Below are 21,341 nucleotides of genomic sequence, written 5' to 3'. Positions count from 1 at the left end.
AACAAATCCTTAACACAAAACATCCAGGAAATGTGGGACACAGTGAAAAGGCCAACCTAAAAATAATAGGCATAGAAGAAGGCAAAGAAGCCCAGCTCAAAGGTGCTGAAAACATATTCAACAAAATCATTGAGGAAAACTTTCCCAATCTGAAGAAGGACATACCCATGAAAGTACAAGAAGCATACTAGAACACCAAATGGACTGGACAAAAGAAAAAAGACCCCTTGACATATAATAATCAAAACACCTAACATACAGAATTAAGAAAGAATATTAAGAGCAGTGAAGGAAAAAGGACAGGTAACATATAAAGGCAGACCTATCAAAATTACACCTGACTTCTCCATGGAAACTCTCAATGCCAGAAGGTCCTGGAAAAATGTTCTATAGGCATTAAGAGTCCACGGATGCCAGCCCAGGCTACTACACCCAGAAAAACTCTCAATCACTATAGATGGAGAAAAGAAGATATTTAATGACAAAGGCAGATTTTCACAATACATATCCATAAATACAGCCCTACAGATAGTTCTGGAAGGAAAACTCCAACCCAAGGAAATTAACTACGCTCACAAAGACACAGGCAACAGATAATCCCACTATACCAAAAACCTAGGATAAAGCAGAACAAATATATTCACAATACCACTTCCAACAACAAATCTAAAGCAAAAAAGCATTAATAATTAATGGTCCTTACTCACCCTCAATATTAATGGTCTTAATTCACCTATAAAAAGACACAGGCTAAGAGACGGATACAATGACAGAATCCATCCTTCTGCTGCATACAAGAAACACATCTAAGATTCAAAGATAGATTCAAAGACAGAGATTACCTCAGGGTAAAGGTTTGGAAAAAGTACCAATCAAATGGACCCAAGAAGCAAGCAGTTATGGCTATCCTAATATCTAACAAGTTAGTCTTCAAACCAAAATGAATAAAAAGAGATGAAGACGGTCATTTCATATTCATTGCAGGGGAAATCCATCACCACAATGTCTCCATTCTGAACATCTATGCCCCAAATACAAAGGCACCCACATTCGTCAAAGAAACACTACTAAAACTCAAACCTCACATAAAATCTCACCCACTTATAGTGGTAGACTTCAACACACCACTCTCACCACTAGTCAGGACCACCAATCAACAAAGAAACAAAAGAACTAACAGAAGTTATTGTCTCAACTGGGTTTAACAGACATCTATAGAACATTCCATCCAAACACAAAAGAATATACCTTCTTCTCTGTGCCACATGGAACCTTCCCTAAAATCGACCACATTCTAGCATAACAAACCTCAACAGATACAAGAGAATAGGAATAGTCCCCTGTATCTTATCAGACCACCATGCTTTAAAGTTGGAATTCAACAACAACACATATCGCAGAAACCCTACAAACTCATGGAAACTGAACACTGTGCAATTGCACCACATCTGGGTCAAAGAAGAAATAAAGAAAGAAATTAAGGACTTTCTAAAATTCAACAAGAATGAGGACACAATATACCCGAACTTATGGGTCACCTTGAAAGCAGTGCTATGAGGGAAGTTCATTGCACTAAGTGCCCATATGAAGAAAACAGAGGATAGTCACATAAGAGAATTAACAGCACAACTAAAAACCTTAGAACAAAAAGAAGCAAACTCACCACGGCGGAGTAGACACCAGAAAATAATCAATTTGAGGGCTGAAATTAACAAAATAGAAACCAGGAAAACAATGCAAAAAAATCAATACAGCAAAGAGTTGGTATTTTGAGAAAATCAACAAGATAGACAAACCTCTATCCAAACTAACAAAAAGCAGAGAGAAAAATGCAAATTAAGAAAATAAGAAATGAAAAGGGGGACATAACAGTGGACACAGAAGAAATCCAGACAATTTTTAGGTCATACTTTGAAAACTTGTATTCCACAAAAATTGAAAATTCAAAGGAAATGGAAAAATTTCTGGATAACTATCACTTACCAAAATTAACAAAAACAGACGAACAACTTAAATAGACCTATAATCTGCAATGAAATAGAAGCAGTCCTCGAAAACCTTCCTACCAAAAAAAGCCCAGGGCCAGATGTCTTCAGTTCAGAATTCTACCAGACATTCAAGGAAGAACTAATACTAATATTCCTCAAATTGTTCCACACAATAGAAACAGAAGGTTCTTTACCAAACTCTTATTTATGAGGCCACAATAACCTTAGTACCCAAGCCTCACAAAGACAAAACTAAGACAGAAAACTACAGACCAATATCCCTAATAAACATCGATGCAAAAATACTCAATTAAATATTGGCAAACTGAATCCAAGAATACATCAGGGAAATTATCCACCATGACCAAGTAGGCTTCATGCCTGGATTGCAGGGATGATTTAACATATGAGAATCTATCAATGTTATCCACCATATAAACAAACAAACTGAAAAAGAAAAACAATATGATCATCTCCCTAGATGCTGAAAAAGCCTTTGACAAAATTCAACACCCTTACATGATAAAGGTCTTGAAGTGATCAGGGATAACAGGAACATACCTAAACATAATAAGAACAATATCCTGCAAACCAACAGTCAACATCAAACCGAGTGGAGAGAAACTTAAGCCAATTCCTCTAAAATCAGTAACAAGACAAGGTTGCCCTCTCTCTCCATATCTCTTCAATATTGTACTTGAAGTTCTAGCTAAAGCTATAAGACAACAAAAGGAGATCAAGGGGGATCCAAATTGGAAAGGAAGAAGTCAAACTGTCTCTATTTGCAGATGATATGATAGTTTACATAAGCGACCCAATAAACTCTACCAGGGAATTCCTACAGCTGATAAACACCTTCAGCAAATTAGCAGGATACAAGATAAACTCAAAAAAATCAGTAGCCTTACTTTTTTCAGACGACAAAGAGACAGAGAAAGAAATCAGAGAAACATCACCCCTTACAATAGCCACAAGCAACATAAAGTATCTTGGGGTAACACTTACCAAACAAGTAAAAGACCTATATAATAAGAACTTTGTGGCTCTAAAGAATGAAATTAAAGAAGATACCAGAAAATGGAAAGATCTCCCATGCTCTTCTTGGATAGGCAGGATAAACATAGTAAAAATGGCAATCTTGCCAAAAGCAATCTACAGATTCAATGCAAACCCCATTTAAATCCCACTACAATTCTTCACTGACCTTGAAAGGATAACAATCAACTTTATATGGAAAACCAAAAGACCCAGGATAGGCAAAACAACCATGTACAATAAAAGAACTTCAGGAGGCATCACCATCCCTGACTTTAAGCTCTACTACAGAGCTATAGTTCTGAAAACAGCCTGGTATTGGCACAAAAAATAGACCAATGGAATTGAATTGAAAATCCTGATATTAACCCACACACCTATGAACACCTGATTTTTGACAAAACAGCTAAAATTATACAAAGGGGCAAGGACAGCATCTTCAAAAAATGGTGCTGGCACAATTGGATGAGGGTGTGTAGAAGACTACAGATAGAGGCATGTCTGTCACCATGAACAAAACTCAAGTCCAAATGGATCAAAGACCTCAACATCAATCCAGCCACACTGAACCTCTTAGAAGAGAAAGTAGGAGGTACTCTTGAACAAATTGGTATAGGAGACTGCTTCCTGAACATAACTCCAGGAGCACAGACACTGAGATCAGTAATTAATAAATAGGACCTCCTTAAACTTAGAAGCTTTTATAAGGGAAAGAACATTGTGGACAAGACCAAACAGCAGCCCACAGACTGGGAAAAGATCTTCACCAATCCTACATCTGACAAAGGGCTCTAAGACATTGTTGAAATGTAGACAAAATGAATGAAGAGATGCTACAGGTTCATAGAGCATATTTAGGGATCATGTTAATTGACTTCAAGTTGTTCCAAATAGCTGTAATAATCAAAGCCACATTGTGTTAGTATTAAAACAATGATCTGAGATATCCCATGTCTGAATTCCATGATTAACAAAATGTTACAAAATATTATACTTTGAAGGAAATTCAGAATTGAAGAACACTATAAAGTGTGTCTTAGTTAGGGTTTCTATTGTTATGAAGAGACACCATGACCATGGCACCTTTTATAAAGGAAAACATTTAACTGTGGTGGCTTGCATTTTCAGAGGTTTTATCCATCATGATGGCATGCAGGCAGAGGGCAACAGAGAGTGTGTTTCTCACTGGGTGTTAGCAGTTATATAATATAAAAGTAGAAATAAGTAAGGAAATGTATCTAACATTGTACACAATAATGGATGGCAAGTTTATAAAACAAAACAGAAATGTTTAATAGTTACAAGATTACAGAGAAGCTGTTAATAGAACAGTGTGGCTAGACAAGGTGGGGCGAAGAAGAGTGGAGAAGAACAAAAACCACAAAAAAGGGTTTGGTGTGAATCCTATTTGTTCCTAATAGAAAAGTGGGTGAGAATAACATAGCAGTATTGATGGAGAGGAACCAAGAAAAGATAGAAACTAAGAAATTTCTAAAATGAAGAGTGAAACTACTTATACTTCAATAATCTCAAGAAATCCCAAGTATGTTAAGCAATATTTTTTGTCTTTTTTAAAACATTATTTTAGGTGTGTTTTGCCTGAATGTATGCTTGTGCACCATGTGACGTCCAATGCCCGTGGAGGTCAAAAGAGGGCATAGGATCCCCTGGAAGGAGAATCACAGATGACAGCAAGCCACATGGGTGATGGATCCAAACCTGGATCTTCTTCAAGAGCACCAAGTTCCCTTGACCACTGAGCCATCTATCCTCCCTCCTCCAGACAGCTTCGTTTTTTACACAATCCCCATCTAAGGATATCATTGCAAAACAGAAAAAGGAAACAGTCACCAAGAACAGCTACGTAGGGAAGGACATAGTACATACACTTTCAGTGAGCTTAACATAAAGGGATACCAAAAGGTAGAGAAATGATACATTTAAGATGACCCAGTCAAGAGTATTCATCAAAGGTAGAGAAATGATACATTTAAGATGACCCAGTCAAGAGTATTCATCAAGATTAAGGTGGTATGAAGTCATGTTCAAACAAATAAGTGGGAAAGTGTGTAAACAGATTCATATATAAGTAAATGATGAATTTACTTCTGAGAGAAGTAATGATAGAAATGGTTGACCCAGGTACAAGTAATGGGTGTGTGTGTGTGTGTGTGTGTGTGTGTGTGTGTGTGTGTGTGTGTATAATATCTGTGTATGATGTATATGTATATGTGTGTGTTTATGTAAATATGTTTGTATATAAAAAGAATTCAACAAAAGAAAAAGAAAATAAAAGAGAAATTAAAGCCTGACTAGGTTTATATTTTAAAAATTCTCATAGTAACATTAAAAGGAAGATTTAAAGAGGGTAAGACACACCTAAGTGTGAGCACAGGATCCTCAGAAGAGAGCTGTAATTAAAGGCCTTGGCATTAGTTATATACACCATTTGTTGGTGCTCCAATTCTGACTCAAAAAATTGAGCCAAACTCCTGGAATCCAATTGTAGAGTGGGAGGAGCGACAAGTAAAGTGGTCAATACCATGCTGGAGAAACCCACAGACATTGCTGATCTGACCAAATTCCCATCTGGGGTCACAGAGCCCAGTTATAAACTGGGGAGCCAGTACTGGGTGTCAGTTAGGAAGTCTGGGCAGTCTATGGGGCCTCTGGCAGTAGAACCAGTATTTATCTCTAGTACACAAATAGACTTTGGGAACCCATTCCCCACTGAAGAATACTCTCTCAGTCTAGATACACGGGGGAGGGCCTAGGCCCTCCCCCAAATGATATGACAGACTTTGATGCTCCCCCATGGAAGGCCTCACCTTCCCTGGGGAGTGGACAGGGGTGGAATGTTGGGGGGGGCTGATGGGGGACATGTGAGGATAGGAAGGAGAGGGAACTGGGATAGATATGTAAAATAAGATTGCTTCTAAAATAAGTTGCTAGGGAACCCTCTTTCTCCTATTCATGCACATTCAATGTGAGATTATAGGGGGACTCTGGATCTACCTTGGAGAAATTATAATCTGATTAAAAACACAACTAGAAACCACTGGGATTGCATGAGGGGTTTAGTATACAGCCTTTGCCTATAAATGGGGCCTTGGGTGAGATTCCTAGAAAACTAAGTTTGCAGCCAAGGAAGGAAGACGGCCTTTAACAGTTATTAATTAACAAACTTGTCCCATTGCACATACAGAGAACTGTGAATCTCCAAAATTCAGAATACAAATTTTAAAGCTGCCACAAATAATTATGAGTAAAATCTAACAGAAATAAAAATATTCACTGAACAAAGATAAAGATTAGTTCTGTGGGGGTAGGCAAATAATGGGTCAGTAGATAAGGGCACTTGCTGCCAAGCCTGATGACTTGAGTTTGATGCCCAGAACCCACGTGGTGGAAGAGGAGAACCAACTCCATAAAGCACTCACACCAAGCTCGTAACTGCCCATCTCCAGCTGATGATGTGATATACTGTACACATACTTTGCCTAGGTCCTAACAGACTGGGCACAGATAGTCTGCTCAGAAATGAGATAGTGGTGTTCCTTTAGGCAACGTTTGGGTGCTTACAATGTAGGCACATGCATGTTGAATGTAACTGCAGAGCTGAGTCAGCTCATGGGGGTGACCAAAGGGGGATTCCTAGAGAAGATGCTTATTTTGTTTGCATTATTTTATAAGTAAATCCCATTGATTTTGTTTATGTTGATTGTGGCTCTCTACTAAATACATTTGAATTAAAATTACCATTTCTCCCCAAAGCCTACACATGTAATCTACAATAATTTCTCTTCCATTATAGTTAAAACTAACACTTGTTAAACATTATTGTTTAATCAAGGCTCCCAAGGGATGCCTCAAACCATGGAACTGGCAGAAATACAGGTATATACACCATTGACAGCTTTACAAGGAGGCAAATGTGAGAGAAAGGCTTCTAGGCTCAGAGGGAATCCAGAAATAGACTTTAGAAAAGTGAACACAATAGAATCAAAGAAAACCTAAAAGGGAATGGCTCCCAAATCCCTGTGTGATAAGTTCTACTGTGTCTGGTCTACTCACCTGGGCTCTGAGAGCACGTGCTCTTCTCTCTGAATCTAAGGAACAGGGACACTGGATACATATCAGTCAGTGGGATACCATGGTGGTACAGTGTAACTCACCCCTACTCACCCAGGGCCTTTGGGTTGTTTTACATTTGGTGATTTATCTGTCTTAACTTAAGTTCCAAAATATTAATATGGGTATTTAAGATTTCACATCCTATTTCTTTTGTTTTTCCTTTCTCTGTGTGACCTGTCAGAGGTGGTTACTTGGGTGCCTAGTAGGCACCTGTCTAGATTCTCTTCTCTAAATCTGCTTCCCTTCTCATAATCTTTCCATCATTAAATAGTGCCACCAGAAAGAGTTCAGTATTTAAGATTCAAGTCACATTTGAGTAAAGTCGCCCTCTGCTACTCTTCCTGCCTGTCTCAGTTGCTGTTTTCTTGCTGTGGTATGACACCATGACCAAGGCAGATTTAAAAGAAAACATGCTATTTATGAAGTGATTACAGTTTCAGAGGGTAAGTCCAGATCCTCGTGGCAGGGAGCATGGGCCTATAGTGGGATTTTTGAAACCTCAAAGCTCACCCCCTGCGGCACCACCTCCTCCAACAAAGCCATACCTCCTTATCCTTCCTTAACAGGTCTACCAACAGGAAACCACACATTCAAGTATGAATCTATGAGGGGCCATTCTCAATCCAACCATCACAAAGTCTAGTCCTTTTCCAAGACAGACTCTGAATCTATGTACTCCTCTTTACCTCCACTGCTACAATTTTGTCCTGCAAATATGTCTACCAAGATTTTGTTGTGCATACTCTCTTCCTGTAATCAGTCTTCCATACAACAACTACAGCAACTATTTTTACAAGCTGGCCAATATTTCAAGATGGCTTCTTGTCACATTCTATGTGGTGTCCCAGGCTTACCATCACACCACAACTTGTCTCCCTCTATCCCCCTATTTCGTAGAACAGTAACTTTTCACCATTTTTTTTTTAGTACTTACAAGCCATGTCATGCAGGCTAGTAGGCTAGTGTTATACCAACTTGTCACAAAGTAGTCATCAGAAAGGCAGGTACTTCAATTGAGAACAGGCCTTCATAAGATATGGCTGTATGCAAGCCTGCAGGGCATTTTTCTTAATCATTGACTGATGCAGGAAGGCCCTGGCCACTGTGGATGGTACTGTTTCTGGGCTGGTGGTCCTGGGTTCTACAAGAAAGCAGGCTTAGCAAGCCACGAGGAGCAAACCAGTAATCAGTACTCTCCCATAGCCTCTATATCAGCTCCAAGTTCCTCCTGTTTGAGTTCCTACCCTGAGTTATTTTGAATGATGTGGAAGCATACGCCAAATAGCCCCTTTCCTCCCACAAGATGTTTTTGTTCATGCTGTTTCTAGCACAGCAACAGAAACCCTAAGTCATGCACTGGCCCTTTTTCTATTCACAGAACATGTCAAGCTGCTCTCACACCAGACCATATTCATTAATGGTCTCTGCAGGATTTACCTTATTCTAGACCTTCATCTGCCTGTTCCTCTGCTAATACTGTTCTCTACTTAACTATGGAAATTTACCTGAACATCCACTTTGAAGTAGCCCTAATTTGATGCCAGCCCCTCTCTTATAGTATTAACTAACACAAGTTTTAATTCTGCCTAGTGTCCATCTATTTATGTCTGCATAAACCCACAGACTGTAAACTCATACCCATTTGGGTCAAAAATTACAGACTGACATATAGCAGGAAATAATAATTTGTGAAGTAAATAAATAAGCCCTTTATAAGAGAAATGTGAGCAAATCCTGTCAGTTTTCTTTCCAGCGTTTTTATTTCAGCTCTTCCCTCTGGGATCTAAGTCACCATGACCTCTCGCAAGGCTGGCTACAGTTTCTTCTTAAATTGCATCCTTGCTTTTCTCAGCATCCAAAGAAATCTTTAAATATGTAAATAAAACCACATCAGGCTTCTATTTAGAACTACCCATCACTTTCCATATCTCTTAGAAGAAAGCCTGGATATGAAAAATGGTCCAGCCTCCATCTGCTTCCAGCTCGATCACATGGTCACCTTTCCCCAATCCTGCTTGTCAACTAAGGGTTTTGACTTTTAAGTTTTGAACTTCCGAATACTTCAAGCATATAGACTACTCCATGAACATGTATTTGTCACAAGCTGTGCAGTAGAAACTCTGCAGAGCCTGAGCACAGACATCTACCACCTCTGAAAAGATTATTATTTAAATAATTATAGTGTAACAGGACAGTGAGAGGGGAGAGTAGGTATTAGACAGCAAAGGTTCTGAGTCCACTGGTACAGCTGGGTAGTAATGCTCAAAGAGGCACTCTCTGTATTGCAAAGTGCAGTACAAGAATAGACTATGCAATGATACTGTTGTTTGAGGTTAGAAATACAAGACTTGTTCTCATTAACGTCTTCTCCCTTAATACATGATTAGATACAAAGAGTTATTTGACTACACTAAATTTCTAGCCACCAAGCTCACCTTATTCAAACTTGCAAATATTCCTAAAATCTAATATCCATTTTCCTGCTTTCATGAGCATAATATACTAAACAAGATTGAATCTTTTCTTTCATGACTTCAAATAAAATAGTGCCTCAGGGTCCATGTTTCTGCAAGTTATTGCTGTGACTTATAATGCAAATATTGAGCAGGTGGAAGATTGAACATAACGTGTAATGAGCCAAAGGCACGCTAGTCCTAGGAATTGACTTGGTAAAAATCAATGCTATAAGGTTGCTTCTGTAATGTTTGACTTTTATTAAGAAGAAAAAAAAGAATGCTAATTGCTTGCGGACTGAGTCTAGTTGGTTGGGTTTTTACTGTGTTGCTATGACATACAACTGCTACTCTGCTACAGTTACTTTAACAAAGTGCCAGACACTGAGCAGCCTGCACAACAGAAACTAATTTACTCTCAGCTATGGAGGTGTGAAGTCCAGATTAAGGTGCTGTCCAAGTTGGTTTCTTCTGGGGCTCCCTCAGTCTTCAGATGGCTGTATCACCTCTTACTCTCTACATGAGCTTTGCTTTGTAATTTCCTCTTCTGGTAAGAGCATCAGTCTCCCTGGAGGAGGTACCCCTATAGTGACATCCTTTTAAAGAGACTGTCTCCTTAACATCCCCATTCCAAGTCAGTAGACTATGAAGCACTTCATAGTAGGATCAACATATGGATTCGGAGGAGCATCACATACAGGCAAAACAATGTAGAAGCCAATGTGACTAATATACTATAATTATGTTATATAAAATAGGTGCATGTATGTATACAGACACATAGATAGATAGATAGATAGATAGATAGATAGATAGATAGATGATAGATAGGAGGATGAGAGGAATCAATGATACAGAATCCAGAGGCTCTTTCAAAAATATGATGTATACTCCCATATGTCCCCTAATAATGTTTAAGTCAATGGTAAACTACATATAAGACAAAGTTTTCACAACATAGCACCTAGTGACATCATAGCCCTCTCAATTTGTATAAAGACACTATAATATCCACATGTTGATGAAAGGACACTGCATTTGTATTGATGAAGCCACCTAAATGTGCATTTCTCAAAATGTGTCTTCATCATAACATGGCATATAACTAAAATTCATTCTGTCTTTATGCTTTTTAAAGCACATTTTCTGTGGCATTGATATACATGCCCCCATCTCAACATTATCCAGAGTAACCTTTATAAGGCTGAAGCCTCAAAGAAAGAGAAGACATCTTTGATGCCTGCATGGAAACAAGCACAATCTAAAAAAAAAAAATTCTGAATAAATCTTTGTGGTGGTATCTTGCTTATACAAATAAGCCTGTCTGAAGGTCAGAGAATAGAGTTTGCCACCAGCTAACCATAAAGGTCTGGAGGTCTGTACAGACAGGAAGTGAGATGGCTGGGTAGGGAGAAGATATAAGTAGGCACAAACAGGAATTTGCTCTCTTGTCTGCTCAGATGCTAAGGATACAGGCATGGCTGTGGCATGCTCCTCTGGTCTCTTGGCATTTTCCTCTATATATGACTCCAGGTTTTTGTTATTTAGACCAATACAATTCCCATTTATAAGTCTTGGCAGCCATTTTGCCTGACTTGAGTTAACTATGGTGAGTCCTTTAATGTAGAAAGATACACTTTGCTCAGGAAGACATCTTTTCTATTGTTTCATGTATTACATATTTAGAATACTGAGTAATGGTAGAATGTATTAGGTAAACTGAAAAGTAAAGCAACAAAGCAATTAATCAATAATCTTTACCTCATAAGGCTTTATATACAATGTGATCATGCACTTAAAGTGACTAGTAGACAATCCCAGCTACTTGAGTGCCTTCCATCCCTTCTGTAGGCCAGTCTCAGTTAAAGACTGACTTCCCTGACATTTTCTACAGGTTAGTGTGAATACACAGTCATCAAAGATGCTACTTCCAATTCACTCACCTCTATTACCTACATTTTGCATTACCTTGCATTGTACAGAAGCATCTCATGATATGGTCAACGATAAAGATTTTTTTACATTGAAATTTATTTAATAGAAATGAGTAATAAATATGTCCATATAATCTAAGTATAAAATTACAATTCTTTAGGTTATATATGTATATAGATTTTATGCTAAATTTAAAATTCATCTCATTTGTTAATAGAGAAAAACAAATTAAATTGTTCTTGATGATTTCAGCCTTGGCAACATTCTGTTTTTATAACTTCAGAAACACTATTTTGCAATGCAACTGGAGTAAGTGAGTGCCAAGTACATCTTAATGTGGTTTCATGGAGGATTTTTTTTTGGCCTGTCATTTTTCTCTCTGTGACATTAAACTTCATTTCAGTAAGTGCTATATTATTAGGTGGTATAATGCAGGAGAATCCCAGCCAGCTACACTTTAGATGTATGAGGGGAGACCTGTATGTGACATGTTCCGTCTAGATTTGATTAAATATGTGAAGTGTTTTTCTGCAACACATCTGTTATTCATTTCCAGGGCCCAAATTGCCAGGATATAGAGAAGAATGGATACACAAAGAAAATTCAGCCCTTTGTGTTTCTTTTGCATTAGGGCTGCTCATGTGTGTAGAGCATCTCTATGGAGGAGCAATGGGCATATCATCCTGTCCCACAGAGTGGGAGGGAAGAGATGCTGCATAGAGGCCCTGTTGCAGGTGGTTGCTTTACTCTAAGCCTTCAAAACACAACCTTCAAACACAAAACACAAAACATTGAGGGGGAGCACTAAGGAAAATTAAAGCAAATCCATGAAGATTTAAAAAATTCTCCACTTATCAAAATTATCTCCCACACGTGCTGACATATAATAGTCCTCCTTGCTTTTCTAGTAGGTTAGTTACTGGAGTATCAAGCATCAAGACTTGCTTACAGAACAAGAAATTGAGGGAAAGGGGACATACTTCATAGTAACACAGGGCCAACATCCTTGTGGCCTCTGGACCCACCTTCCTATGCTTTTCACTCCTTTCATTTTATTATGTAGGTCAAGACATTTTTTAAAAAGTCACCATTCCTGGGTCTCCTTTGTTCTAGACCAGGCACAGATAAATGATCAGAGGAGGACTATCAACTAAGAGAGCTGCACGGATGGAACAAGAGAGTCTGTTTTAAAGAATATGTGCTTTGTGGATTGTAAGCAGATTGGCAGTTAACGGAAATCTATAAAATCTAAGCTTGATTTACAGTGGCAAATGTTTTAACATGGCTCTTTATGTGGCAGGAGAGGAGTCCATAGGCTTACACATACACAGGAGCTTTGCCACTTATCCTCACCCGCATCTTTCCTTTTGCTTTTTTTGGTAGGATAGTACCTGACTGCATTCCCAAAGAAGGTACTAAAATTATGAGCCTACAGCCTCAATTCCCTAAGTAAATATGATTACCATCACTGAAGGAAGTCAGGGCAAGAACTTAAACAGGGTAGGAACTTGTAGGCAGGAGCTGCTGCAGAAGCCATGGAGGAGTGCTTCTTCCTGGTTTGCTCCCCATGGCTTGCTCAGCCTGCTTTCTTTTTTATTTCTTCTTTTTTTCAGGTTAATTTTTTTTATTTAATTTATTATTTTACATGTTGATCCCAGTTCCCTCTCCCTCCCATCTTCCTATGTCCCACTCAGCCTGCTTTCTTAAAGAACCCAGAATTATCAGCACAGAGATTGTACCATCCTCAATGGGTTGGGCCCTCCCCCATCAATCAGTAATTAAGAAAATGCTGTAGAGGCTTACCTACAGTCTTATGAAGGCATTTTCTCATTAATGTTCCCTCCTTTCAGGTAAGTTTTTGTGTCAAGCTGACGTAAATATATCCAGTTTATTTCCCAAACCACGAGAATTCATTGTGACATGTAAAAATTGCTAGAAGTAGTTGTTACTACTATGATATATACACATGTGCATATATGCATACATACCTGAGAAATCATTAAACCCTAAATGACAATAGTAACTGTAAAAAAATTACATGAAAGCCATGTGGTTACTGGAGAAAAATTAAAAAATAATCAACAATGCAGTGCCACACTATAAACAGTGGATATATACATAATAATTTAAGAAGGACCCCTCAGATTGTTAGAGAAAGGGATAGGAAACCTTATGTTTTCTCTTTGTATTTATCTATGACCTTCTAGGATAAGATGCTCCATGATCATTTCCTATATGCTTATATTCTTACATTATCAGCCATTTCTCCCAGAGGCCATGCTTACTTTAACTGTAGAATAATATCAGACATCAAATTCTAGGGTCTGATTTTGACTCTCATTCCTACTAAAGTGTTACACTGTTTAAACCATCTTGGAAACCATAGCAAGGATATGTAGGTATCTATGCATATACACACGTGTCACAGATATATTTCACACACACACACACACATATATATATATATATACTTATTGTATCTACATATCCATATTTGTTTAGCAACATAAATACATTATAAGAAATGCACTGTAAGTAATTTATCTTTGGGTGAATATCATATATCCACTTACCCAAATCTGATGGTATTGCCTACTAGATAGTCTTGTTTCCTAGGCCACAAATGCATGTGGCAGATTATTGTACTAAATACTACAAGCTGTTATAATGCAATAGTTGGTGTTCTTTCATCTAAAATATTTAGGAATTAAAAGACATATTAATAAATACTGTCATAGGAATTTTTACCATTATTGTTTACCACTTTCTCATATGGGCTGACATTGGATGAAATGGTACTACATTATGCATGACTATACTGTAAATCATAGATTCACAGGCAACTGAATTCATGGTGATGAATGTGACTCTAATCTTCACTAGAGTCTTGCTTTACACATAACTTTCACCACTCAACAGTAATAAATTTGGCTTCTATCATCATTTATTTACTAGTTGATCTCCATTTAAAGTAGGCTTATCACTGTCAACTGTTACCCACATGAAAAATAACATTACCAATTATAATATGATTGTTTATATTTGAATCCTTTCATTTTTATATTCAGTTGGCTAAATACTAATGCACTGAAAAAGCATGCTGAAGCTAATCCAACATTTCCATATGATGTCAACCTTAGATAAGGGAATAAGACTACCTAGAATCACAGAATTTTATAATTCAAAGAATTTTGCATGTCATAGAGTCTCTTCTTGAAAAAGGCCATGCTGGACCACTATCTCTAGCCAAGATTTTCTGCAAAAAATGTGAACTCACTCTTTCCCAAAGTTCAGAGCCTATCATTAGATGGCTACAGTGTTTAACACCTCCTCAGTTCTAGTGTTTATTAGGAAATGCAGTAGTTTGGGGGTGATTGTTACTGTCAATCTATGACATCACCTGTAATGTTTATTTTCAGTCTTACAAATGCATTTTACAAAAATTAAGTCCTTGAAAACCCCTCAGATAAAGAAAACTATCAGTTGGGTGCTCATGTATGAACTTAAGGCAAGTTTCTATTAACACATCGTATCTATTGGTGCATTAAACTATATATTGCACATCTTAATTTTTTATAATCCCTATAATTGAGAGAAAATGACATACAATTACATCAAGTTAAACTACACAGAATGCTTTTGGTTATTACCATCAGCTCATAAGAGCTGTTACATCAGTATATCCAGCCATCAGCACATTCTCTTACTTTGAATTTTATAATTATTTTAAACAAGATCAATTAAAAGTACGCAGGGAAAAGAAAATAACTATTAGAAAGGACTCACCAGCACAGAGTATTCATTGGTCCCAGGACATTAAGTTTGTGATCTTCAGAAAATTTTTCCTTTTTATTCCCATTTCTTTGTCAATAATGAGGGTATTAGAACATAAGCAGAGAAACACTATGACTATTGTGAATGGTGTGTGTGTTATTGTTGCTTTCTGTATACGAACGCTTGTGAGCATATTCCACTCTGGGTATACATGTGGAAGAGAGAGGACAACACACAGGTTTAGCTCATCAGGATTTTGTCTTTCAAACACTGCAAAGAAGGGTACACAATTTGTAAATCAGCCATTCATATTAAAGGAAGCTATGAACACAGAGGGCCCAGTACTCGAGACAGAGAAGCAACGACTGTCGGGCCTGTCTAGTGTGTATCTGCTGTGACTGATGCTGGTCCTTCTTTCTATATCTAGATACATCTTGTTCTTTCTAAGTTACTTCACGTTGAATGAGAATGAGGACAGTAGGCATGCTTTTATTTTCTAAAAGAAAAGTGCTACATTATCTCTATTAAATACAGCGTTAGCTCTGGGGGTTTCATATAAGGTCTGTATAGCATTGAGATACATTCCTTCCACAACTATCTTGTCAACAGTGCTTTTTTCCCCCTTTTTTAAATCACAGACCATTAATTTTGTTAGGTTTTTCCATGCACAAGGATCATGTTATTTCTCTCATATTACTATGTTGTGATAGACCTATGTATGTTGAACCACCATTACTCCCAAGAAATAAAAGTCACTTAGTTTTAATACATACATCTTTTTTTAATTATTTAATTTCAATCCCCCATCTCTCTGTGTGTAGAAATGTACAAGTAGAATACAAATGCCATGATATGTAGAAGAGAGCATGCAATCCCTCCAGAGCTCGAGTTACAGGTAGTTGTGAGCTGCCAACATGGATGCTAGAGACTGAACTCAGGCACATGCTCTTAACTCTCTAGCCATAAGCCAACACATACAACTTCAATATGTTGTGTATATTTTATTTTGTTTCTTAGGGAGCTTTTTAAAAGTAATTTTATATCTTTGTTTATCAAGGTCTATTTTTGTTCACGATTGTATATCTAGTAGAATACCTCTCCCACAAAAATATGTGAATGAGCTGACCCTGTCTTTTTATCTGGCTCCTAGCAAAATTCTGCCTAGATCACACATTGGTTTAGAATGTGAAACACTCAATTGGTCCAGTACAATATATATAACCAATGTGACAGCAAACTTGGGGTACCTCCCTCATCAGATTGAGGCATCTCTACCTAGGTTCCACTTCTGTCCTGAGGAGTCTTCCCAGGAGCAAGACAAACATCTCTTCCCAGAATTCAGCTCACTGGATATGGAACATTAATCCCAGCTACTTGGGAGGTCAAGGCTCAAAGATTACAAGTTCAAAGCCTGGACTACAGAGTAAAGTTCAAAGTCAGCACAGGCAACTTAGTGAGACCTCATCTCAAAATAAAATAAAATGGGGCTAGGGATATAGCTCACTTGATTAGTGTGTACACCATCAACTTTAACCTGTGGATCCAAGTAATAGCTGATATCTGATTCCAGGAAGAAACCAGTCATTGGTAGCAAACCTTGTCTTGTCTTTGGTGAAACTTGGCCTCGCTTTCTATGGCTCCTAGCTTGAAGGCTCCCTGACCCACAAAACAAGATAATGACTTGTTTTCATGTGCTAAGAGTAATGAGTTGCCCTGTGGACAAGAGCGGAGAGTTAAGTCAACAATTCTGGTTCTAAAGCCAATCAGCTGTGGATTTCCAATAGCGATCAATGGAGCACAATGGAACACGGAGCTGAGTTTGATGGATCACCAGACTCAGAACCAAACCTGGACCACACTGAGGCAGAGCACCAGGCAGCCAGCTGTTCCTCACACACACAAGGGTTTCATTGTTTATTCAGTCTACAGAATGCTAGCCTGATATGATTCAGACAGCTCGAACAAATATCGACAGCTACTGTTAAGTAGCTTTTCTCTAAGCAGAAAATCTTAATCAAAGCATAAAGTTCTTGCCCATAGTCCACAAAACCAAACTTTTTTAAAGGAGGATTTTTTTTTAACTTATTGACTGATTGATTTAATCATGTGTGCAACATGTAGATGTATGGAAGTCATAGGACTATTTGTGGGAATCTGTGCTCTCTTTCCAGTGTTTGTCCCAGGGACTGAAGTCAGGTCATGTAGTTAGGGACCAGGTACTTTTACCCAATGAGCCAGTTTTGTAGCCCTCGAGCTCAAGGGGACTTTTCAAGACATTACTATGTGTGTATACCCATAATGATATAATATTCGTTCCTTCACCACTGACTTTAGAAATAGGGCCTTAGGAATCTTCAGGAAGGGGCATTTTCTTTCAAACATTTACAACTCCCAAAATTGTTATTGGGCTCAATGTTGCTAGTCTGGGTTTAGTGAATGCAATTGGGGGGGGGCTATACTAGGAGGTTCTATTTAAATGATGCCTTAATAAAGGTAGCCATTGTAAGATTAAAGAGAAATCTGGCACCAGAAGAATGTCCAGAGATCCACAAGGATGACACCAACTAAGAATCTAAGCAATAGTGGAGATGCTACTTTAAATGCCTTTCCCCTATAATGAGATTGATGACTCCCTTAAATGCCATCCTAGAGTCTTCATCCAGTAGCTGATGGAAGCAGAAGCAGAGATCCACAGCTAAGCACTAAGCTGAATATGTGGAATCCAGTTGTACAGAGGGAGGAGTTATGAGCCACAGAAACAACTGACCTGAGTAAGTGGGAGCTCATGGACCCCAGTCTGACAGCTGGGAAACCAGCATAAGACTAAACCAGGGACCCTGATTATGGGTGTCATCTGAAAGGCCTAGGCAGTCTATGGAGCCTCTGGCAGTGGAACAAGTATTGTACGAATGGGCTTTTTGGAGCCCATTCCCTATGAAGGGATACTCTCTCAGCCTAGATACATGGAGAAGGACCAAGGCCCCGCTTCAAATGACATGATAGACTTTGGATATTTCCCATGGAAGGCCTCACACTCACTGGAGAGTGGATGGGGAATAGTAGGGGGCATGGGAGGATGGGAGGGAGAGGGAACAGGGACTAATATGTAAAATAAGATTGCTTCTAATTTAAATAAAATGTATTTTAAAAACAATGCAAGATTAGCTTGTTTGTTTCTTCTGTTAAACTCCACTTACCTTTAAGACATAAATAAAAACATCTTTATGAGCCAAATATTCAGGATCAGTGGTGGTAGGTACATTGTAACATTACAGGTAAACCCCCTTCAGTATTTTAATGAACTTTACAGTTGAGTTTAGAACACATTATTTAGGGCCAAGGTGATTTTTAAACGCTGAAAATAAATAATTCTATTTGTTTTAGAAAACACTACATTCCTATTTTTTAATAGTTTTTTTTATAAAACACCCACTAATTACAACTAAATTATTTGAAATTGTCTTTGTATGATTTCCAGTGAAATCCTCCATCTGACTTGACTTTATAAATATCACAGGGCATGGCAGGTTGGGAATCCCTGACCACAGTACACAATTCTCAGAAAGCATGGAATATTTGCTTCCTGTTGGACACCATGCTAAGTTTAGGGACACAGAAAGGAAAGCAATCCTGCTTCTAAATAGTGGAATAAAGGTAGAAATGTGTAAAAGCTTAATCACCATGTTTTATTTATGTGCATTTTTAAAATGTCTAGTGGTATTTTAACTTGTAGTATTGTAGACTCTTTTTTCGTTAATCTTCCTATCAAGAGATAACAATTAAACAAATAGTAAATTTTTGCTAGCCAACTTAAACATGTTTTCATATGATGCCTGTATAGCAAAATTAGTTCATTCTCTTAACACAAAAATGTGTGTGCTGCAGATAAAACAAACCACTTCTACAGCAGTATAAGCTATAATGTGTATGTCTTTCCAACCTTCTTTCTCATCTTTCAACTACCCTCACATTCCCCAGTTTCTTCTCTGCTAATTATGGCTTGACTTAGAACAAGCCTAGCTTTAAACTTTGGCCAAAGTCAGTGTTTAAGACCATGGGAGCTCAGCATGAAGACTCATTTCACCCAATGCTGCCATTTGGCTGTGGATGCTATTGTATGCCCTGATAAATGTTCTTGACATCTGATACAGTTCCCTAGGATTTCATTCATTCTATGCACACCCCACCCATCCCCTTCATGTGCATGCCTTATCATTTAGAGACTCCTCATCTCTATGGGTTTTTATCCTAATGTATTGTTTGTTTTTTTTTATCTTACATCCTATTACATTTATCTACACATCATCTACTTGTAGCTACCACTTATACAAACTACAAGTCTAAAATGAAATATATTTTTCATACACTACTGTCTTAGATCGTACTCCCAAGATCTATGTCTACATGACTGACTACTGAGTGTCTCTGTTATCCATGTCTAGGCTCACTGTGCCCCATTAGAGACTTTGTTTCCTTGGTGGTATTTCCTACAGCAGGAAACAGCTGTCAATCATTGTCCATTGAGTTGCTGCTCATCTCCATACACTCAGAGCTATCATTGACTTCTCCTCTTCCTCATCCCCAATACTTAACCAACCACCAGTTCCTCCCCCACATGGCTCCTGCTTATTTTGAGGTGATGCTTCAGGTCTACTTCTCTACATAACCAATTTCAGCTCACCTGGCATGGCATCTCAGTGTCCACATCCTGGTCCATGCTTCCTCCTTTTTTCTCCCTGCATTCTTCACTGAACTGAAATGACACTATTCTGATTTTATCTTTCAAAGTTAAATTCTCAGAGCCACATACAGCATCTGCTGCTTGAAACAACAGGCCTTATAACAAGATTATAATGAACACATAATAATAAACAGTGACTTAAAAGGCTATGTTTCTAATAACTCTGCTACATTGTACTCATTATTTAATAATTTAATAAGAGTTTGCTCAAGTAGGCTACTTAAAAGTTGGCTAATTTTAATTCAGCAATATTACATTTACAAAGTCATGAGTGTGGGTAAATTTCTACAGCAGTACTATAGGTCAATTTCTACATGCTAACAAAGCAATGAGGTATTAATAGCTTTGTGTGTGTATCCATTAGTATTATGTATATGGGTACACATATGTGTCTATGTATGTATGTATGCATGTATATGTGCATAAATGTATGTGTATGCAAATGAGTTTATGTATATAGATATACATGTGTCTGTGTGAGCAAATGTATGCACATATATGTGGAGGCCAGAAGACAACCTAAGGTGTCATTCTTAATATTCTGTGTACACTTTATTTTGAGACAGGCTCTCTCACATTAGCCAGGAACTTTCCAAGTATGAAAGACCAGCTAGCCAGCAAGCCCCAGAGCTCTGCCTATGTCTGCTTCCTCAGCCCCGATATTACATGTATGTATTGATTTTTACATGGGCTCTGTAGACAGAACTCAGGCCCTCTTGTTGTGCAGCCAGCACTTTACCTGGTGAGCCATCTCCCTAGCCCCTCAGTTGCCTTTTGGTCTAGAAGTAAGTATCTTATGTCTAACAAGAAAGTCAGCTGGAGCATTATCTTTGCGTCTTTCTATTTTGAATACTTACAAGTAGTCATGTTTATGATGGTGCCTCCTAATTTACTGTTAAGAGGACTGATTTACTAGTTTCGAAAAAAAAGAAGTGGTTTATTTCTCCTCAGTTACAAAGGCAGTTTTCAACTAAAGGTAGACATTTGATTAAGCAAATAAGAAAGGAGGCAGTGTATTAAATTATAATACTCACTCCACCATAACATGGAAATATGAAATATTTTTCCAGTTAAAAATATTGTTCTAGAAACTAGCTAGTTGTTTCTATGGGTAAAAGTACTAGCCATCAAGCCTGCTAACGTAGTTGAGTTTGATTTCAGATATCCACATGTGCAAAGATGGAAGGAAAGAACCAACTTCTATAAACTGTCATATGACTTCCACACATGCTATACCTTGTACACACACACACACACACACACACACACACACACACACAC

The 21,341-nt window shown here is 38.0% G+C and overlaps 1 protein-coding gene across 2 annotated transcripts in view; it reads right to left on the bottom strand.

Annotated features, from left to right (window-relative positions):
* The window catches only part of Tmem117 (transmembrane protein 117), a 435,767-nt gene that overhangs the window by 113,902 nt on the left and 300,524 nt on the right, over positions 1–21,341 (bottom strand). The window lies entirely within an intron of this gene.

The sequence above is a fragment of the Phodopus roborovskii genome, unplaced genomic scaffold (genome assembly GCF_943737965.1).
Source record: "Phodopus roborovskii unplaced genomic scaffold, PHOROB, whole genome shotgun sequence".
Taxonomy (NCBI): Eukaryota; Metazoa; Chordata; class Mammalia; order Rodentia; family Cricetidae; genus Phodopus; species Phodopus roborovskii.
The sequence above is the reverse complement of the archived record's forward strand: the minus strand, read 5'-3'. Positions and strand labels throughout refer to the sequence as shown.